General features: G+C 41.6%; 1 non-coding gene across 1 annotated transcript; it reads right to left on the reverse strand.

Annotated features, from left to right (window-relative positions):
* Window positions 1-3,234: 3,234 nt before the first annotated feature.
* On the reverse strand, window positions 3,235-3,308 carry trnat-cgu (transfer RNA threonine (anticodon CGU)). Its single transcript has one exon. It is a non-coding gene; the product is annotated as a tRNA-Thr (tRNA).
* Window positions 3,309-11,628: the final 8,320 nt, after the last annotated feature.

An 11,628-nucleotide genomic window follows, 5' to 3' on the forward strand; every position in this document is an offset into this window, starting at 1 on the left:
ATAGTTTTGTACGGTGGCTATCTTGCACTGGCTTGTTGGTCTAGGGATATGATTCTCGCTTAAGGTGCGAGAGCTCCCGGGTTCAAATCCTGGATGAACCCTTGCAGAAGTCCAGAGTCCAAATGAAGCAAAAGCCCTGCTTCAATGCTTCAGCTTTTTAAGGTATATTCTGACTCAATTGTTAAATGAGGATTTCTGACTTGTTACCTTGCATGGCAAATCCAGTCTCGAAAAGCATCAACTGCTATAGCTTGGAGAAGGGGTATACGTGTGTGTGGATTTTGGTCATACACTTTACATCTCTAGGGAGAAAAAAAAATCCTCAATAGGTTTGAGGAATGGAGAATATGGAGAGGGAGATGAACAACTAAAAAAAAATGAGTTGGCAGAGAACCAGTTATGAACCAGATGAGCTCTCATTTCTAAATTGCAATTCTGTGTAACAGGTGTTTACTCATGTGATGAGTAAGTATGCAAAGTAGGACAACTCACTTTAGAATTGTGAATGACAGTGTGTTCCTTGTGAAAACAATAGATTTTCTGCATGAATACTGTGCAAAATGAAGAGAATTGTCAGTAGTGTTTTAAAAAAAGGGTGTTTTAAACCTGCAGTTTGAATGTAAAGCAGGAATTGTGCTTGTAGTTTAGCAGAGTTGGTTCATGGGGTTTGTTGCATCAGTTATATGTTGTAGTTATTGTGTCTGAAGTACAAGTAATTGTGTGTAAACAATTGGAATAGACTGTACTACAGACAGTAGGCCTACAGAAGTGCTTTGTAAAATATTTCAGAATATTGTTTTTATACAAAACAGACAAACACCAAATATATTTAACTGTATTTTCCCCATAAATACAGTGTACACAGTGTACATTACAACCAACACAAAGTTGCAGATAACATGGTCTACATCCTCTTTTCTGTTTTGGTCTGGTCTGGCCAGGCAGCGGGGGAAATGTCACTTTGCATGGCGAATCCAGTCACGAAAAGCATCATCTGCTAGAGCTTGGAGAAGGGGTATACGTGTGTGTGGATTTCGGTCATACACTTTACATCTCCAGGCAGGAAAAAAAATCCTCAATAGGTTTGAGGAATGGAGAATATGGAGGGGGAGATAAACAACTAAAAACATGGGTAGGCAGAGAACCAGTTATGAACCAGATGAGCTCTGATTTCTAAATTGCAATTCTGTGTGACAGGTGTTTACTTATATGATGAATCAGTATGCAAAGTAGGACAACTGACTTTACAATTGTGAATGACAGTGTTCCTTGTGAAAACAAAATATTTTCTCCATGAAAATTGTGCAAAATGCAGAGAATTGTGTGTTGTGTTTTGAAAAAAAGTGTGTTTTAATCCTGCAATTTGGGTGTAAAGCAGGAATTGTGCTTGAAGTTTAGCAGAGTTGGTTCAGCGGGTTGGTGCATCGGTTACATGTTGTAGTCATTGTGTCTGAAGTACAAGTAATTGTGTGTAAACAATTGGAAAAACCTGTAAGGTTTTGAGTTTTTTTAAAAAACAGACTGCTAAACAGCTCGCTCCGTAAACACTTGTAACTTTTAAGAAGAAGCAATTCTGGCACCTGTCCATTTGGCACTACTTGGCAATTTACTTGCTTTCTACTCAGCTACTTTGCACATGCATAAAGAGGCTCTTGTATGACAAATCCAAAAGGCATGATCTCAACAATAGGTGGTAGCCACTTTTGCCCAAAACCACAGGTTGCCTTCGATTCATTCCTCAAACCCACTGGGCCTTGCACCGTTTCCTAATCTACCTTATTTAAAACAGCTCAATTAAGTAATCAATTTCACACACACACACACACACACACACATACATGTAAATACATGTGTATGCATGTATATATGTATGTGTATGTATATATGTATGCACTCATACATATATACACACACATACATACATGTATATGTATGTATGTGTATGCATGTATATATTTATATGCAAGTGTGTGTTTAAGCATGTGTGTGTGTGTGTGTGTTTAATTATATATATATATATATATATATATATATATATATATATATATATATATATATATATATATATATATATATATATATATATATAATGTGTTTGTGTACAGTCATGCTTACTGTGCGTATAAAACCTACCTCTGATGGTGGCAGTAAATTCATGATGTCTTCCTGCTTTCTAGCAGCAGATTTAGCCCTGGACACACGAATGATTTTGTGAATGGATGGCTCGATTAGCCACCAGAAAGACGTCAGGTGACGGTAGCTGGGGAACCTATAAGCAGAAGTGTTACTGAATACATTTACAAATTGTTTACGTTTCCGTGCTAGTAATGCAGGCACGGGTATTTAAAAATTAGTATATGTAATCATATCTAATCCTAAGATTCTACCTTGTATAAAATCGGATGTCCTCATCTGAGCCAGCAAACCGTTCCAATCCAAAATCACGCTGAATGTGTAGTTCTTGTAGCTGTTTTTTCAGCTCATCCACTTCATTGGAAAGTTCTTCTATTTTAGCATATGCCAGGTCTAATGATGAAGGCTCGGGAATGGTACAGTAATCATGATCCATAGTAACATCCATGGGTGTGTGTTCGACGGATACCACTTCAGCCGGCCTCTCTCTCCTCTCCACACACTGGACCGCGATGCTTTAACTGCATAGTTATTCCAGGCAAAAAACACTGGCACAGCGCCAGTAACTAACTTTTTTCGTGCCTCTGGTGTTTGCGGTTTAATAATCTGATCCCTGCTAAAATGACTACTGCAAACCTTGGAATTGCCGGTTGGACAAAAATCATCTCGGCGTATGTTCACAAGCCACTGTTTTCTAAGGTCCACGTTTGAAGGAAAACTGTGAAAACTTATACTTCTGTTGAATTTCGCAGAAGATGTACACAGCGGAACGCAGCAGTGTACGTTTTATACCTTCTGCTGTCTCCTAAATCTATAAACACTTTTTTTTAAACATTTTCTCCCAACTTCGCAACAATGGCCGACAAACCGGAACTACGCGGGCCCTATTACTTCAAGGCGGAACTACGTCACGAGCCTGCGTGCAAGTAGCGCATTGGTTAGGCATTACCACACTATGCTTTATAAAGCCATCGTCCAAAGCCCTCTTGAACGAGCAGCGTTCTTAAGGATTTGAGTTTTGTTAAGAAACCGACTGCTAAACATCCAGCTGCGTAAACACTCGTTACTCTTAACAAAAAGCAACCGGGGCACCTGTACATTAGGCACTGCTGGGATTTGAACCCAGGAACTCCTGTTTACGAGACAGGCGCTTTGACCAGCTAAGCCACAGCGCCACAAAAATTCTCTGTAAGAGACATTTGCCCGATAACAAAAATCGAAGAAGAAAAAATAATACACAACAAAAACCAGCATGTCAGGATGCAGAAAATGCTGACAAGACGGACGTGGTCTTTTAGAGTCTGGATGATCATGTCTCAAACCTGACCGGTAACCTGGCCTCTGTTCAAAATCAAAGCAAAAAATGTGTGAATTTATTTTTATTTAATGTATCCTGAATCATGTGTTAAGTGTTTTTTGGAACTTCCAGTTTCATTTCATCCAAACCCAGAGTCAGCTCGGAAAATGGAAATCTGGACAAACATATGCTATTGGCCATTGAAAGAGTTTCAGATCAGAAAGCCACTCTCCCATAATCTGAGGGAAAGGTGCAGTTTGGATTTGAACAGTTACTTTGCACATGCATAAAGAGGCTCTTGTACGACAAATCCAAAAGGCTTGATCTCAACAATAGGTGGCAGTTACTTTTCCCCAAAACCACAGGTTGCCTTCGAGTCATTCCTCAAGCCCACTAGGCCCTACACCGTTTTCTAATCTCCCTCATTTAAAACAGCTCAATTAAGTCATCGGTTATTATTGTAGAGTACCCCTAGTATCTGAGCCTGCACTGCGCAATGAAAGAAAGAAGCAAAACGGGATGGACAGATGCCTAAAATGTTAGTGTTACATATTGAGTAACATTATTTGTGACAATGCTAGTGTGTATTGTTCCTGTGTGTGTTTCCTCCATTATCTATCTTTCTCTCTCTCTCCACATGAGTGGAGATCAGGTGCAGCTGTGAGAGGGGCGGCGCCAGCTATAAAGCCACGCCGTTGACGCTCCTCATTGAATTCTCTTCCTGTTTCCCCTCGCTATTGTGTGTGTCTGAGCAGTTCGCTCTGAGTTCTCTGTGCGGCAGTGATCTGTCTGAAACCTTTTTTTCAAAGTAATCTGGTGAGATACTCTGTTAAATACGGTAATAGGATGGTAACCTGCATTAGCGGTGGCTGATTGTGTAATACCTTTCTCCAACCCTGTTTCAAAGTCATCTGGTGAGATACTCTGTTAAATACGGTACTAGGACGGTATCATGTGTTAGCTGTGGCTAATATTTACCTTAAGGCTAAATGATCAAAGGGAAGGCCCTTTTTTCTTTTGTCCAGTTTTCTCCTGTTTTGTGGCTAGTTATGGAGCTTAGAATTGTATGCTTAATTTATGGAACTTTATTTTTGGTATAGGTAAGAGGTTTAATATTAGGTAGTGTACCTTGTTTTGTTTGTTGTTTTGGCCTTTTTGTTCCCTCATTCTGATATTGATCTTTTTGTTTAATAAATCTGATACCTCTGACAACTTGGCCTGTGTGTGTGCTTGGGGAGCAGGAACAGGGACTCCGGGTGACCTCTTTTAATAGTGGTCATCCTTAAACTTATGTGCATAGCGGGGTGCATCCGCTACGTAACATAATTGGGGGCTCGTCCTAAAGTTTGTGTGAAAGCTCATCTGCCTTTTGTTTGTCTGCGCGTCAAATTGGGTGAGAAAAAACTTTTCTCTCTTTACATCATGTCGTGATTTGTGTTAAAATTTTGGGTGAGGGGGAGGAAATATGGAAGCTGAAGTGTAAGCTTTTATTGATTCTCCGTCGTTAGAGTGATTAGATCGCTTCCGAAAAAAAGATTTGCTGCAAGTGGCAGAAAATATCCGTTTCATCTGGTGCAGCGAAAGCTGAAATTAAAGCCGAACTTCTCTCTGAACTGACATCGCAAGGCGTCTTTCCAGAGGAGCTCGAAGCCGCTGTTTCACCTGCACCAGATTATAATGTGAATGTGGCACTGAAGTTAAAGGAACTCAAGTTTAAAATTAAACAGCAAGAATATGAGACTCACTTATTACGTATTCGCGAATTAGAACTACGCCAGGAAGCGAGAGAAGTAAAAGCTGCTGAGAGTAGTCATTTCGATCCCAGTCAATATATGAAACTCGTTCCTCAATTTAGAGAATCGGAAGTGGACGCTTATTTTATTGCTTTTGAGAGAGTGGCAGGCAAATTGGGCTGGCCAAAAGAAATGTGGGCGATTATGCTGCAGAGCAGTTTTGTGGGCAAGGCGCAGGAGGTGTGCTCCGTGTTGTCCATGCAAGATTCACTCAAATATGACGTGGTTAAAGCTGCTGTATTAAAGGCGTACGAATTAGTGCCAGAGGCATACAGGCAGAAGTTCAGGGGCCATATTAAAAAAGCTCAACAAACCTTTTTAGAGTTTGCTCGTGATAAAAAGACCATGTTAGAAAAATGGTGCACGGCATCTGAGGTTACCACTTTTGAAGGTCTCCAGGAGTTAATTTTGTTGGAGGACTTCAAAATGGTTTGCCTGAGAATATGGTTTTATATTTGAACGAAAAAAAGTCACTACCCTGTCTAAAGCCGCTACACTGGCCGATGAGTACGTACTCACTCACCGCGCTGTCATTCCTGCAGCCCGCTTGCATGGAAATTTTAAAGTGGATTGTTACGACTGAAGTTTATTTATTTTTTTTTTATTATTGCGGATTGTACACCTTTTTCTTTTGTCCCGCCTCCTTGCTGTTTTCTGATGTCTTATAGGCTCCCACGCCGGCGTGATTCCCTGCTCTGATTGGCTGCTGGTCTACGAGGCCTGTATAAAAGGGAGCTTCCGGCAGGAATCGGAGAGCTCATTTCTGCTGCGTTCGGTGTTTGGAGTGGAGCTCCTGGGTTTCCCTCACCCCTTCGGCCGACGACCAACAATTATCACTTTTGTATTGATGACCATCCTATGCTTTAATATTTATTGAGAGTTTGAGCGTGTAGGGGTGACCTGCCTATTTATTTGACTACTTTTAACTTTGTTTATATTAGGGAGTCAGGTAAGATTCTTGTATGTTTCTTTAAATAGTAATAGGTAATTTAGTGGATTTATTTTATAGATTCTTTTGTTTGTTATTTTGGCCTGTGGTCACCCTGACGAAATGCTCGTTTATACAAACCCTATTTTTCTATAATAAATATCTTTATATATACTCTCAATTGAGTGTGTGAGTTTGGTTGTCGACCGAGGGGAATATTTTGCTTTAAGTTTTGTTTAGTTTGGGAAATCCACCACCCCAACACATTTGTTTGTTCTTCGTTTATTATGCCCTTTTCGTTTCCCCTAGACTTGGGGCGTAATAATTGGGGGCTCGTCCGTTTTTTCCTCATCCAAATTTAGTTTAATTTGATCTGTTTATTCGTTTAAATTTCGCGTCCGGAGAGAAATCTTGTGACATTGCTGGTGAGTACCATTTATATATTCTCTATTTTTGGTGACTGGAAATTTGATCTTGTGCTGTGGGGAAAGGTTGAGATTATGGAGTTTAGCATAGAAGCGTTTAAACAAGCTCCTTCGTGGGAACTTTTGGAGTCATGCCGTAAGGTTGATTTATTTTTAATGGCTGATTTCTATGAAATCTCCGTGGTAAAAACTGCTAAGAAAAAAGAAGTGTGAGATTTAATTTATAATTCGTTGGTGCAGCAAGGTGTTTTACAGCCTCGGCCTGCTGGAGCAGCGCAAAAAGACGCCGGTGCTGATAGCCACGCGACAGATGATTCTATGTTGCATTCGCCAAGTGGAACAAATTTAGATGATTTAAAATTGGCTATTCAGTTGAAACAATTAGATCTCGAAATTAAGTGTCAAGAACATACTACTCAGCTTCTACGTTTTAGGCAATGCGAGTTAGAAACGCAAGCTGACCGTCGTTCACCAGTCTTGCCTCCTAAATTGTCTCCTATACCTACTGTTTCACCATCAGCTTCACTTGCTGTTAATTCTAATCCAACCCCGGTTAATTTGTTGTCTGTGTCCTCTAATAATTATGCTGACTTTGACATCAGTCGTCATATTACGCTCGTACCCCCATTTCAGGATAACGAAGTGGATTCATATTTCGGCGCTTTCGAGCGAATAGCTGCGGCGTTGCGCTGGCAGAAAGAGACTTGGTCTCTTTTCATTCAGTGCAAATTAACGGGAAAAGCCCAAGAGGTTAGTTCCGCTTTATCTGTTAACGACAGCTTGGATTATGATAAACTGAAAAGTGCGGTGCTGAAAGCATATGAATTAGTCCCCGAGGCCTATAGGCAAAAATTTCGTTCGCATTCGAAGGGTTCCAGTCAAACTTTTGTGGAGTATGCTCGGGAGAAGAGCATGCTATTCGATAAGTGGTGTCACTCCAGTAAAGTCACTGATTTTGAGCAACTTCGTGAACTAATTTTGATTGAGGATTTTAAAAATCCGTTGCCGGACAAAATTGTTGTTTTTCTGAATGAGAAAAAAAATTTCGACTCTTGCTGAAGCCGCCGTTTGCGCGGATGAGTTTGTTTTGACGCACAAGAGCACGTTTGTTTCACGTCGTGAGTCAAATTTTTCGCCAGTCTTCGAAAAAAATGGAAAAGCTTCAAAATCGCTAAAGCAGGTAAAAACTGCGGAATCTCGCGAATGCTTCTACTGCCACGATTTAGGTCATTTAATTTCTATGTGCCCTAGTTTGAGAAAGAAAAATCAGGTAAAGGCAGCTAAGAGTGTTGGCTTCGTTAGTAGGGAAAGTAAGCCCGATTCGGATATTGATGCTTTGTATGATCCATTTGTGTGTCAGGGAACGATTTCTCTGAGTGGATTGGCACAAGATTCAGTTCCTGTGGCCATTCTTCGAGATACAGGGTCTGTACAGTCCTTTGTATTATTTGATTCGTTACATTTTTTCGGACGAAAGTTATTGTGGATCTGATGTCCTTATTCAGGGGATTGAGTTAGGGGTTCTGAAAGTGCCACTGCATAAGGTATACATTCAGTCTGATTTGGTAACAGGATTTGTGAAACTGGCTGTTCGTCACCAGTTGCCCGTGAAGGGTGTTGCTGTTATCATTGGTAATGATTTAGCCGGAGGAAAAGTTCTTCCATATCCAGAGGTTATTGAGAATCCTCTTTGTGAGACGGTTAATTCTAATGATTTAGTTTCTGAATTTCCGACCGTCTTTTCTGCTTGTGTAATCACGCGGGCGCAAGCTCGTAAATTCGGCGATATGATTGATCTATCTGACACATTTATTGGCAGCGCGCAAGACGTGACACTTGAGACGCAGGGTGCTGATTCGCTGTCCATGTCCTGTGGTGCTGAAACGCTATCGGATGACCTCCCGCTGTCCGCGGATAAGGTGCTGATTTCTGTTGAACAGAAAAATGACTCCTCTTTGTCACGTTGCCGAACTACCGCTTTAACTGCGGAGGCGATTAAAAATAAGCCGATTGGTTATTTTTGGGACGACGATGTGTTAAAAAGAAAGTGGACTCCAACAGTGTCTGATGGTTTAGGCTGGGATGTTGTTTTTCAGTTGGTAGTACCTAAATGTTTACGCAGACAGGTTCTGAGTGTGGCACATGATAATGTCGCTGGACATTTGGGCATTACCAAAACATATCATCGTATTTTGCGATATTTCTTCTGGCCTGGAATGAAAGCAGACGTTGCAAAATATTGTCGTTCATGTCACACATGCCAGATTGTCGGAAAACCTAATCAGAAAATTCCGCCTGCACCTCTTAAACCTATTCCAGTCGTCGATGAGCCCTTCTCACGAGTGATTTTAGATTGTGTTGGCCCACTACCACGTACAAAATCTGGGCACGTTTATTTGCTCACCCTCATGTGCACCACTACTCGCTACCCAGAGGCTATACCGTTGCGCTCATTAAAAGCGAAAGTTATTTTAAAAGCACTGATCACATTCTTTTCCACCTTCGGTTTTCCAAAAGTGATCCAGACTGACCAGGGCACAAACTTTATGTCCCGAGTGTTCAAACAAGTGCTTTCTCAAATGAACATTAAACACGTTACATCGAGTGCCTACCATCCGGAATCTCAGGGGGCATTAGAAAGGTTCCATCAAACTTTGAAGTCCATGTTGAGTAAATACTGCGCTGAGTCGAGCAAAGACTGGGATGAGGGGTTGTCCTTATTGTTATTTGCGATCCGTGAGTCTGTCCAGGAGTCATTGGGCTTTAGCCCGGCCCAATTAATTTTCGGGTACGATATTCGAGGGCCCTTAAAATTATTACATGAGTCGTGGGTTTCAGAGCCAAAACAAGAGTGTCATCTTCTTGATTATGTTTGTACTTTTCGCGAGCGTTTGCACAATGCGTGTAAACTAGCTCAGATAAGTTTGGGGAATGCTCAGGCAAAAATGAAAGAGCGCTATGATAAAAAGGCTGTGTCTCGTTCGTTTTCTGCAGGAGATAAAGTCTTGGTTTTGTTGCCAGTTCAAGGTGCTGCATTAGAGGCAAAGTTTTCTGGACCGTATGTCATTGATAAAAAGCTGTGTGACACGAATTATGTTGTGCGCACACCCGACAGACGTAGAAAATGCCGTGTGTGTCACATTAACATGTTGAAGCATTACGTGAGTCGTGAAGATGATTCGTAGTCAAAAAGCTCTGTAATCGCTCCTGTGGCTGTCGTGATCACTTCTGACAGTGGCTCAGATGAAGACGGTCTAAGTATGCAGAAGTCCTTAATTTCGTGTGGCAAATTGAATAATTCCCAGGCTCTGAGTGTTTTAAAGTCACAGTTGTTGCATTTGTCTGATAGCCAGCAAAGCGAAATGCTTGATTTAATTCATTGTTTCCCTTCACTATTTTTAGATGTCCCCTCACGAACTTCAGTATTGAAGCACGTTATAGACGTGGGCGAATGCCGGCCTATTAAACAGAGTGCTTACCGCGTGAATCCTGCTAAACGAAAGGTAATGGGAGATGAGGTTAAATATCTCGTCACAAATGGTCTCGCAGTCCCGAGCTCAAGCGCGTGGAGCTCACCGTGTATCCTCGTTCCAAAGTCTGATGGCACGCAACGGTTCTGCACAGACTACCGAAAGGTAAATGCCGTGACGAAACCCGATTCGTATCCCCTTCCATTAATGGAAGATTGTATTGAGAAAGTAGGCTCTGCACGTTTTGTCACAAAATTAGATCTGTTGAAGGGTTACTGGCAAATAACCTTGACGGAGCGTGCTGCTGAAATTTCTGCTTTTGTGACGCCAGATGACTTTCTGAATTACTCGGTGATGGCTTTCGGGCTACGGAACGCTCCCGCCACCTTTCAGCGCTTAATGAATATAGTGCTCAGTGGAGTGTCTAATTGTAAAGCGTACCTCGACGACATTGTCATTTATTCTGACACATGGGACGAACATCTGTCAACACTGAGAACTGTGTTTTGTCGTTTGCGAGATGCCTCTTTGACACTTAATTTAAGTAAGTGTGAGTTTGGTAAGGCGACTGTTACCTATTTGGGAAAGCAGGTGGGACAGGGGGAAATTCGACCTGTCGCTTTGAAAGTGCAAGCCATTGTAGACTTTGCCGTTCCCCGAACGAAACGTGACCTTCGGAGATTTTTAGGAATGGCCGGTTATTATCGGAGTTTTTGCAGGAACTTTTCAGATGTTGTGCTGCCTTTGACGAATTTGCTTCGCATTTCAAATGAGTTTGAGTGGACGGATGAATGTCAGTCCGCGTTCGATTCTGTCAAGTCTCTTTTGAGTAATGCTCCAGTGTTAATGGCTCCAAATTATTCACATGTGTTCAAGTTGGATGTAGATGCGAGCGCTACGGGCGCAGGTGCTGTCCTACTTCAGGATGACTCGAATGGTGTGGAACATCTTATCGGCTATTTCTCAAAGAAATTCCTGAAGCACCAGCTCAATTATAGCACAATTGAAAAGGAGACGTTAGCCTTGCTTTTAGCTTTGCAACACTTTGAAGTGTTTATTGGCTCTAGTTCTCTGCCCGTGCTTGTTTTTACCGATCACAATCCACTTGTCTTCTTGTCTCGGATGAAGAACGCAAATCAGCGCATTATGCGCTGGAGTCTATTTATTCAAGATTTTAATATGGATATTCGGTACAAGAAGGGAAAAGATAATGTTCTCGCCGATGCTTTATCTCGATCATTTATTGTCGAGTAATCTACTACGTAGATTCTTTGTGTGTGGGAGTGTTACGACTGAAGTTTATTTATTTTTTTTATTATTGCAGATTGTACACCTTTTTCTTTTGTCCCGCCTCCTTGCTGTTTTCTGATGTCTTATAGGCTCCCACGCCAGCGTGATTCCCTGCTCTGATTGGCTGCTGGTCTACGAGGCCTGTATAAAAGGGAGCTTCCGGCAGGAATCGGAGAGCTCATTTCTGCTGCGTTCGGTGTTTGGAGTGGAGCTCCTGGGTTTCCCTCACCCCTTCGGCCGACGACCAACAATTATCACTTTTGTATTGATGACCATCCTATGCTTGAATATT

The sequence above is a fragment of the Danio rerio genome, chromosome 4, assembly GCF_052040795.2.
Source record: "Danio rerio strain M-AB ecotype USA chromosome 4, GRCz13ab, whole genome shotgun sequence".
Taxonomy (NCBI): domain Eukaryota; kingdom Metazoa; phylum Chordata; class Actinopteri; order Cypriniformes; family Danionidae; genus Danio; species Danio rerio.